The 10,720-nt window shown below is 45.9% G+C and overlaps 1 pseudogene; it reads left to right on the top strand.

Annotated features, from left to right (window-relative positions):
* The first annotated feature begins 4,180 nt into the window (after positions 1-4,180).
* LOC116556093 lies at positions 4,181-4,740 on the top strand (annotated as a pseudogene).
* Positions 4,741-10,720: the final 5,980 nt, after the last annotated feature.

The following is a 10,720-nucleotide window of genomic DNA, read 5'->3' as shown; positions in this document are numbered from 1 at the left end:
CCCAGCACTTTGGGAGGCCAAGGTGGGCAGACCACCCGAGATTAGGAGTTCAAGACCACCCTGGCCAACATGGTGAAACCCCATCTCTACTGAAAATACAAAAAATAGCTGGGCATGGTGGTGGGTGCCTGCAGTCTTAGCTACTCATTAGGCTGAGGTGGGAGTATCGCTTGAACCCAGGAGGCAGAGGATGCAGTGAGCCGAGATCGCACCATTGCATTCCAGCCTAGGTGACAAGAGCAAAATTCTGTCTCAAAAAATAAATAAAATAAAATAAAATGTACAGTCCAGTGGTTTTTAGTATGTTCGCAGTTGTGCAGCCATCACCAAAATCAATTTTAGAACATTTTTATTACCCCAAAAAAGCTCCATAATTATTAATAGTTACTCCCTGTTTCTCTCTGCCCCCATCCTCTCCCTACAATCCCTCAGGCCCAGGCAATCACTTGTGTACTTTCTATCTCTCTATATTTGCCTATTCTGGACATTTTTTAAATGACAGATAAAATTGTATGCATTTGTCATGTACCATATGATGTTCTGAAGTATATATCCATTTCTGAACAGTTAATCAAATGCATTGCCTCACATGGTTATCATTTTTGTGATAGGAACACTTAGATTCATTCCCTTTGCATTTTTCTTTTTTTTATTATTTTATATTTAAGATGGAGTCTTTCTCTGTAACCCAGGGTGGAGTACAGTGATGTGATCTTGGCTCAGTGCAACCTCTGCCTCCCAGGCTTAAGTAATTTTTCCACCTCAGCTTCCCAAGTAGCTGGGATTACAGGTGCACGCCACCATGCCTGGCTAGTTTTTTTATTTTAGTAGGGACGGGTTTTTGCCATGTTGCCTAGGCTGGTCTTGAACTCTTGGATTTAAGTGATCCATCTGCCTTGGCCTCCCAAAGTGCTGGGATTACAGTCATGAGCCACTGCACCTGGCCACATTTTTCAAGCATACAATATATCATCATTGTGCTATACAATAGATCTCTTGAACCTGTTTATCCTACCTGTAATTATGCAGTTATGCATCTCTTAATGACAGCGATACATACTGAGAACTCTGCCTTTAGACGATTTTAACATTGTGCAAACATCAGAGTGTATTTGCACAAACCTTACATGATACAGCCCACTACACACCTAGGCTATATGATAGTCTATTGCTCCTATTAAGAACCTGTACAGCATGTTACTGTACTGAATACTATAGGCAACTGTGACACAATGGCTAGTATTTGTGTATATAAACATACTTAACATAGAAAAGGTACAGTAAAAATGCAATATAAAAGATTAATAATGATACACCTGTACAGGGCACTCACCATAAATGGAGTTTGCAAGACTGGAAGTTGCACTGGGTGAGTCAGTGAGTTGAGTGTGCGTGAATGTGAAGGCCTAGGACATTACCATACACTATCGTAGACTTTATCATCACTGTAAACACTGTACAGTTAGGCTACACTAAATTTGTAAAAATAATAATAATAAGTGTGCTACAAGGTCAGGATGGCTACAACATCACTAGATTACAGGAATTTCTTCAACAAACTAACTCCCTCATAATCTTATGAGAACACCATTGTATATGTGGTCTGCCATTGACCGAAATGTAGTTATGTGACACATGACTGTACAGCCTTTGACCAACACCTCCCTATCCCCCCCATCAACTACTCAAGCCTCTGGTAATCCACCATTCTACTTTCTACTTCTATGAAGTTAACTGTTTTAGATTCCACATATGAGTGAAATCATTCCGTGTTCATCTTTCTGTACCTGGCTTATTTCACTTAAGATAATGTCCTCCAGGTTCATTCATGTCTGTGTGAGTGACAGGATTCCATTCTTTTTCATGGTCAAGCAGTATTCCATTATGTATATGTACCACATTTTCTTTATTCATCTGTTGATGGACACTTAGGTTGATTCCATATCTTGGTTATTTTGAGTAATGCTGTAATAAACATGGGACTGCAGATAGCTCTTCAACATACTGATTTTATTTCCTTTGGATACATACACAGTAGTGGGATTGTCTTCAAACTTCTCAAGGAAATTATTTTAAACCTAGAATTCTGTATGTCACCAAACTGTCCTACAAGTATGAGGGTAAAATAAAGGTATTTTCAGACATGCAGTGGCTGAGATATTTTCTATTTTCCCTTCTAGACCTATTCTTCGCTGTGTTTATGCACTAGGAGGATTTTTAAAATAACCTTCATCCATGAGCTCCCTGGCCTTCTAGGTTGGACAATGGCAGGCACCGGGAGGAGATCACAGAGTAGGAGGAGAGCGAAGTGATGATATTCATTCCCCTTGCCTCCCTCCTTGGTTCCCATGGATTGCCTGCATTCCTCAACCAAAGGCCACAGCTCTTATCAAACAGTCCTCGCCTCTAGCTACTCTCTCCAGGTTCTACCAACTGCTTCCTCCCCTTGATCCTTTGGCTTACCATCCACATCTCTGAGGTTCTGTCCCATCTCTTGTTGGTTTTTATTTACTCCAGAGCATCAGTTACCTATTGCAACATTAATGCTGCATAACTGCTACCGCAAAATCCAGTGTCTTTTAAAATACTATTTTTTTTTCTCATACATCTGCAGGTCAGCTAGAGCAGGGCTGACTTAGGCTGGGCTCGGTTGTGCATTTTACTTCATGCTTTGCTAGCTAGAGCAGCTATGCTTCCCACTGTAGATCTATGGGGTGGTTGGAGCAACTCTGTTCTCCATGTATCTCATCTTCTTTAGCAAACATGTTTCTTATGGTGTTGGCATTGGCACACAAGAGCAAACAAGAATATGTGATGCCTATGAAGGCCTAAGCTTGGAACTGGAATGCTGTCATTCCCACCCACATGTCATTGACTAAAACAAATCACATGGCCAAGCCCAAAGACACAAGGCAGGGGAGCACGGTCTGCCCATCAAGAAGGCATGAAAGGGTACAGATACAGATAGGGATGAAGAATTGAAGTCAATTATTTAATCTGCCACCCTGCCTTCATCTTTATGAATATTACCTTTATTTAATCCACATCAATTATCCCCATTTGCATGTACCTTAGCACCTAGAGCTTAGCCACATTTGAGTGTGGCTTAGTGGATGCCTCATGTTGCCTTCTGGGGTCCAGAGAAATGTAAGAATAGATACCAGGAAGGGTCCAAGAAAACAGACCCCCACAATAGGATTCTGATATTCTATTGCTTTTGTATTTAAGAAGCACAAAACTAACCTCCTTACCAGGAGAACAGTGGATACTGGTGATCCATGTCTTTCAGTGGCATAACAGTGACTAGACTTACTCTGTTGGTAGCAAGGAATAAATTCAAGGAGGATGGCAATAGAAATAAAGTGACAGTGGTACCTAGTCACCATGGTGACAATAGCGATAATAAAGACGGTAGAGTTAACTGACTGTCTCTGATGGCTCTAAACAGTAAACAGGGAAAAAAATATATTGAAAGCCTTGGATATCCAACTGAAAACATGATGAGAAATCAGAAGGTCTCTAAGATAGCTCCGATGGAGTCCTTCTCCTGTAGTCAATGGACTGATATGGAAGAAGACCACATTTAGAAAATGACGTTGATAGCTGCAAAGATGCAAAACCAACAAAATACTCAGATCCTCCAGTTTCAGTTTCTTACAATAAGCAAAGGGTACTGGCCGGAAAGAGATGGGAACCTGAGAGATGCATTATAGACCTTTGTGCAGACATGGATGAAACTAAGAATCTGAATGCTAAAATCCCCCTAAACCTCTCTGAGGAAGTTTATACCCTACAACCCCAATTCCATTGAATAAAATCCTTTCAATGACTATTTCTCAGGCAGTTCCCTTACAAAAAAAGAAAAAGACTTTCCTCAAGATCCACCGCTACTACCCCTCATTGCTTCCAGATCCACAGGGAAAGTAAAATGACGGCATGGTCCGGATTGCAAAGTACAGAGGTTAGGCCTAGAGGAGATAGACGTTATGCCAAAAGAGTTGCAGAACTTCGGGACAACTCATGGCGGCGGCGGCAGCTGCTTGGGCGCGGTGCGTGGTGACCGAGCCACGAGCCCGGCGGCGGGTGTGCGCCGAGCCCCGGCCCGGCCTGGCCCCCGCGTGCCTCCCAGGCTCCGCACCCCTGATGTTGCGTGGGTGCTGAGCCCACTCCGGCCTAGTCGATGGTGAAGTATTTCCTGGGCCAGAGCGTGCCCCGGAGTTCCTGGGACCAAGTGTTCGCTGCCTTCTGGCAGCGGTACCTATGACCACATTCACCTGGAACATCAGCCACGCCCGGCTGGTGGTGGTGGACCAGCGGTGTGTTTACCGTGTGAACTCTGACAGCAGTGGCTGGACCAAAACCTGCTGGGAAGCCTGGGTCTCCTCTAGCTTATCTGGTGTCTCCAGAGCTGTCCAAGAATTTGGTCTTGCCCGGTTCAAAAGCAACGTGACCGAGACTATGAAGGGTTTTGAATATAGCTTGGCGAAGCTGCAAGGCGAGGCCCCTTCCAAAACACTTGTTGAGGCAGCCAAGGAAGCCGAGGAGAAGGCAAAGGAGAAGACACTGGCAGCTACAGGAAGGCCAAGGACCTCGCCAGCAAGGCGGCCACCAAGCAGCAGCAGCAGCAGCAGTTTGTGTGGCCAGCCCACCGCCACCACAGCACCCCAGACAGCTTGGCTTAGCCCCTCTGCCCTCCCTCCATCATACTTTATCATTAAAAATCAACTTCCAGCCCCCCCCTCAAAAAAAAAAGAGTTGCAGAACTTCATTAACTTTTATCAGCAGGAGTATGGGGAACATTTACTTAAGTGGATTGTAAGGTTGTTAGGCCAAGAAGAATGTAACTTAAGACTTGATTAAGCTGAATTTATTGAAATGGGTGCACAACTGGGAATCAGTATTTAATGTCATGGTTTGAGCACTTGGGAAGTGGCGTTTATTGTCGGCTAGATTGGTCAATCTCAACAGCCAGCCACAGTCGATAAAGCTGAAATGCCAGAACTTCCTTGGCATACTATAGACAGAGGAAGAAGTGTAAATGTGAACAGGCATGAGAAAGCTAAAATGGATCTGTTATATGCAACTTGATTAACCCCTCCCTAGCCATATCCCCCCAGGAGGTCCCAGAGGCTACTCCCTTCAGTAAGGCAGTAAGAAATGAATTAAACTGACTAATTCTAAAACCTGAAATGCCGCCTTGGTTCACTAATCAGAATGTGCTTATGGAAGTCAGGTAAAAGAAGGAGTTTTGGTCTAAGTCCAGTGGGACCATGAATTCATTTTGTGGCTCCCAGTCTCAGGAGGTATATTTGAAATAGATATATTTAGTAATTAAAAGACCCTCATATCTGAGCTGCAGTGAGCCAAGATCGCACCAGTGCACCTCCAGCCTGGGCGACAGTGAGACTCTGTCTCAAAGAAAAAAATAAAAGACATTTAAAAACCCAAAAAACTGCCAAGATCCTTGTATCTGTTTCCTAATTCACGGAGTGAGGTCTATGGCCATAAGGGAGCACCAATAGTAAGTAGAAGACCCTAGAACTGCCCTACCCCAACCCATTCCCCCATGCCAAGCTAGTAACCCAAAGTAAACCTGCCACCCCAGAGGAACTGCAGTGTTAGTGCCATCCTTTAAAGACATGACAGAAGCAGAGGTGGGATTCTAACCACATCTCCACTTAGCTTCCTTCCTGGCTCTTATAAAAGCCAGATCGTTTTGGAGAATGACTATGGATTATTACAGACTTAATCAGCAGTGCCACAATGCAGCCCTTGGAAGCTGGTGTGTAGATATTAGCCTAACAAATTCCTCCTCCCATCCCATTCCTACCACCAAAGGAAATCAGAAGCACTCTCTTACCTCGGGCTATGGTAGTGCTCCTGCTCTTTGCTATTGTATAGTCTGGAGAACCTTGGTTATCTTAATGTTTTATAGAACATCACACTACTCCATTACATTGGTAACATGATAGAATGTTCAAAGGCTTGCCACATCAGTGAAGTTCATAAGGGTCTACAGGTCTAGTTCATATCAAGATATACTTTTTAAAGTAAAAAACAGCCAGGGGCCATGGCTCATCCCTGTAATCCCAGCACTTTGGGAGGCCAAGGTGGCAGATCACTTGAGGTCTGGAGTTCGAGCCCAGCCTGACCAACACAGCGAAGCCCCCTCTCTACTAAAATTGCAAAAATTAGCCAGGAATGGTGACAGGTACCTGTAATCCCAGGTACTCCCGAGGCTGAAGCAGGAGAATTGCTTGAACCTGGGAGGTGGAGGTTGAGTGAGCCGAGATCACGCCACTGCACTCCAGCCTGAGTGACAGAGTGAGACTCTGTCTCAAAAAAAAAAAAAAAAAAATTAAAGTAAAAAATAACCCCCTACCAAAAAAAGGCATAGTGCTTGGGCAGCCTCTTTGGATTCTAGAATCAACAGATACCACCTATGAATATATTCCTTCTACCTATTTATCAGGAAACTCATAATAAGGTAATAAGACTGTCTGTTTTGAGTGGGATCCAAAACAATAAACGACTTTGCAACAGGTCCAGACAAGGTATCCTTTCACTTTGAGTCACACAAGATAACACTGAGCAACTGGTAAGTGAATGCAGCAGGTAGTGCATTCCCTAGAAGGATATCTTGCATAGCTATGTTCAAGGAAAGCTCCTCTGGAATAGTAAAGGTGTGAGGTCATATGCTGGAAATGAAGGGCGAGTCGGGTCCAGTCAGGGAAAACAGCTAATCAGCTGGCGTATTGCCACGTAGCCCTTGTTTTAAAAATCCCAAGCGCAGGAAGTATTCCTAAATGAGAGAGTTCATATTAAGCTCAGAGTTTCCCACCAGGATTAGGACCCATTTCTACTCAAATTCTCCTCTGTGGAACCATCAGGAAGGAATGGAAACAGAGGTGAAGTCCATCCACCACACCACTTCTGCCACTGCCTGCGTCTCTCCGAGAGGGAGATCCGAAGTGAGCATCTGCCCGTCACAGTCCTGTGATGACTGAGGAGCCTGGGCGAAGAGCATAGTAAATAGTTGGCAAACTTAGCAGCCTTCGGAGCGGGAATGGAGAAGGGAATGATTCAGAGAGCAACGTGCAGGCCCCTGTAGCCGGAGCAGGACTTTTGCTCCTATTCCTCAGTGAAAGGGAAAAGGCTGCTATCCCCTGGGCCGGAGGGGGTTTCCAGCACCTTCCAGGGGAGTGGCTGAGCTTGAGGCTATGGGAACCCAGGATGGGGACGGCGAGGGCTGGAGTGGCCGCAGCAGCGAGTTCGCAGTCGGGCTGCGGGGAGGGAGGGTGTCAGCGGCGCCCACAAGATGTGGGGAGCTGCTCTGGGACGGAGATGAAGCAGGGGGAGTTTAAAGCAGCTTAATGAGTTGTTGCTCCCTAACCACACAGTTGTCAGCGGCCGTACTGTCTTTGTGGCTGAGCTCCTGGCAGCGCCGCCTCCCCACGCTGCGCTCCGGGCTGGCGGCTGCGGTTCCCAGCAGCTCTCCCGCCCGCCCCTCCGCACGGGTGCCCCAGCGCCTAGCCAGGGACAGGCCTCCACCTTTGTCTCCCCTTCTCCTCCCCGTCCCAGGGAGCCTGCAGCCAGGGAGCGGGCAGGCGAGATGCTAAGGTACTAGTTGTATTAATGAAAATGGCAAACACACATCCTTTCCATCTGGCAGCACAAAAGGATAGGCTGTTGGGAATGCAATTACCCCCTAGAGGAGACAGTAAAATATTTGTCAGGTTTAGCAATAAAATTAATATCCCCAATTACTAGCATCTCACTAACGAGATGAATACAAACTGCTTTTCCTAGTTTTAAGAGGAAGAACCTGTGACATAAAACCCAAAGCCCAGAATCTCTGCCACTGAGACTGACATCTTCAATGCCTGGAGACTCGGGGAGTTGAAGCTAGAGGAGAGGTTCCGATTGTCAGTGCCCTACACCCTAACCTTGCACAGTGGGGTTGTGTAGGGGGGAGTGTCCATCTGGAGCCTGTGCATCCAGGACTCTTGAGAGTTTGGCCGATCCCAGACCCACGTGACAAAATGGCCAAGGGCCCCACACACCTTGGCGCACTGGTCGCTTTCCCCAATCCATCTGCACAGGCTTCCAGGTCTCCTGCAGCCAGTGGTAGTAGCCTACTTATGGTCAGATATTTCCGCAATTTTCTACATTATTTTCCTTCATGAAATTTGTATATAGCAAAAGCTGACTTTGCTTTAGGCAGAGCATATGCTTCCTATTTATTGGAATAAGTTTTCTAGTTCCTTAGCATTCTGTTCACTGATATTCCATATGTTAAAAATATCTCTGCTTTTTCCCCTGATACTCAGTAGTAGGCAGCCACAGTTTTCCTCTATAGTTTTTCTGGGTAGAAACCAGAGCATGCTCTCCACAGCCTGGGGGAGTATTCTATACCTTTGCAGAGGATGACCTGATTTCCCACCCATAAAGAGAAATACGATTTTCTTACTCTCCACCGGTTTCACGGATAATGCTGTCAGGCAGCCTGATTCCAGGGAGGACCCTTATTTTAGAAAGGAAAAAGCTAAGATCTAACACGTTGTCTCTCACTAAGGGAGTCTGGAATCCTTATTCCTCTTGCAGGTCTATAATGTGCTCTATGTAGGAAGCAAAAAGAAGAGGATCTGAATCCTTTGGTGAGTCTGGGACTCTAGGAGATTACAAATAAGCTCTGCAGGAGCACTCTTCCCAGGAGGAGGGGGGTCTATGACTGCCTGGGGACCTCGCATGCTGAGCCCACAGCTCTGATGCCTCTGCGATTTCCCAGAGGTCCACTGTGGAGGCCATCGTCCCTGCTGAGCCCCCCAGAGACACAGGGAGCTTCGATCTCAGCAATGGGACATTGATTTTTACAACTCCAGCAACAGGAGAACAGTGAGTAAGCCAACACTACCCACATTTGAGAAACAGAATTTGGAGTTAAAATGGCAGAATCAATATTCAAAGTCATAGCTCTGTGTGTGCATGTGTGCACGTGTGTGTGTGTGTGTCTGTGTGTGTGTGTGTCTGTGTGTATGTGTTTCTGTGTGTGTGTGTGACTGTGTGTGTGTGAGAGAGAGAGAGAAGGAAGGAGAGAGACAGGGGAAAAGGGATTTTATGACTAAAAGGGAAGAACAAACAATTCCTTGGAGGGAGGCGATCTCAGTTGAATATGCTCCTCGTCTGTGCTGCTGGAAGACTGGAATAGAGGATGGAGTGGCCAAGGCCAAGGGTGATGACGATACACTCTACTGGCTCCATCAACCCAGAGGTTTCCTGGGAAGAACACACCCCAACCCCACCTCCTCAAAACCCATGTATAGGGGTGCAATCTATTGTCTGACCAGGGCATGATCCAGAGGCTGGGCTATAATAGATCATGGCTTGGTAGAGTCACTAGCATAGCAGGTACCACCCTGGGCCCCCAGATCTGTCTTCTTAGGCCTGCAGGCTCTGAAAGTAGATTGAACTTACATTTCAAATATTATGAACCTCATTGTGTTTCAAATATTCTTTTGTAAGCTGGTTGTCTATAATTTAGAATGTTTTTTCTCATATATGCAACACTCAACAAATGTTTATGGATTGTCTATCAGGTGCTGGGGATATAATGGTGAAAAACAGAGGTCATATTCCCAGATCCATCCATAAAAACCTATTTAATCAATAATAAAGGCAAACTAATCTTTGTGTGTGGAGCATTGCATTCTGAGCTCCATCTTGGGATACCTGGAAAATAGCATTCCCTGCCTTGGCAATAGCAGCTGAAACTCCCACCTGGTCCCTGCGCAACTGCAACCACAAGTAAGAAGTGTAGAAACCAATATTTGTTGAGTGCCTACTGTATGTCTGGCTGTGCTAGCATTTTACATACATCTATGAGAGAAACATAATTGCTCTTGTTTTACAGCTAAAGAATCCGATACTCAGAAGCTAAGCAAGTTCCCTAAGGTCACACGGTTACTAAGCTAGAATTTGAGTCAAGGCTGCAGATACCAAAGCCCATGTTTTTTCTTCTAGTCATCAACTGCCTCATTTTGGGCTTTGGGCAGGAAGGCCGGGGCAGCATGGGAAGGCACTGAGGGCACTCTTAGAGTGCTCTGGCCATGGGGCGCCGTGCAGCCATGGGGAAGTGGAGCATGCAGATGTACGTATGGATCACTTCCAGGCCCATGGTTCTGAAATCAAGCTCTGAGGGCACCAGTTTCCCTGACGTGGCTTGTTGCTGTTATTCACCTTGCTAGCTACCCCGGAATCCTTAGGAGTAACCAGGCATTCAAGCCACAAAGACTCAGCTGGAACTAAGAACCCTCTTCTTCCACTGTGTTTTCTGAGGGGAGATACTGTAGGAGTCTTGCAGGAGGAAGCCAGAGTGTGAGTAATAAAAGACTTGCTTATGTAATAGGAAACCACACTGTCTAGGGCACACAGACTTCTCTGGATCCAGGGAGCCAGAATTCCAGGGTTCTCATTCAAGTTTACCCACACCTGGATCCGTCTTTTTGAGCAAGTCACCTCGCTTTCTCCCGTTTCCTGATGTGCAACCTTGACACAGCAATGTTCTTTTTTACCCTTTCCCATGATGAGACCCCCAAAGAGTGGCTGTGCATAGCGGCCACTGGAGCTGCGTCGCACTCTGAACAACATCCTTTGGTTTCTCCCCCAGCCAACGCCTGTCCCAGCTCCAGGTGCTCACTTTTCTCATTCCCCAGTGGGGATG

Source organism: Sapajus apella, unplaced genomic scaffold (genome assembly GCF_009761245.1).
Source record: "Sapajus apella isolate SASKATOON/1434 unplaced genomic scaffold, GSC_monkey_1.0 scaffold16, whole genome shotgun sequence".
NCBI classification, from domain to species: Eukaryota; Metazoa; Chordata; class Mammalia; order Primates; family Cebidae; genus Sapajus; species Sapajus apella.
This window is presented reverse-complemented; position numbering and strand designations above follow the sequence as displayed.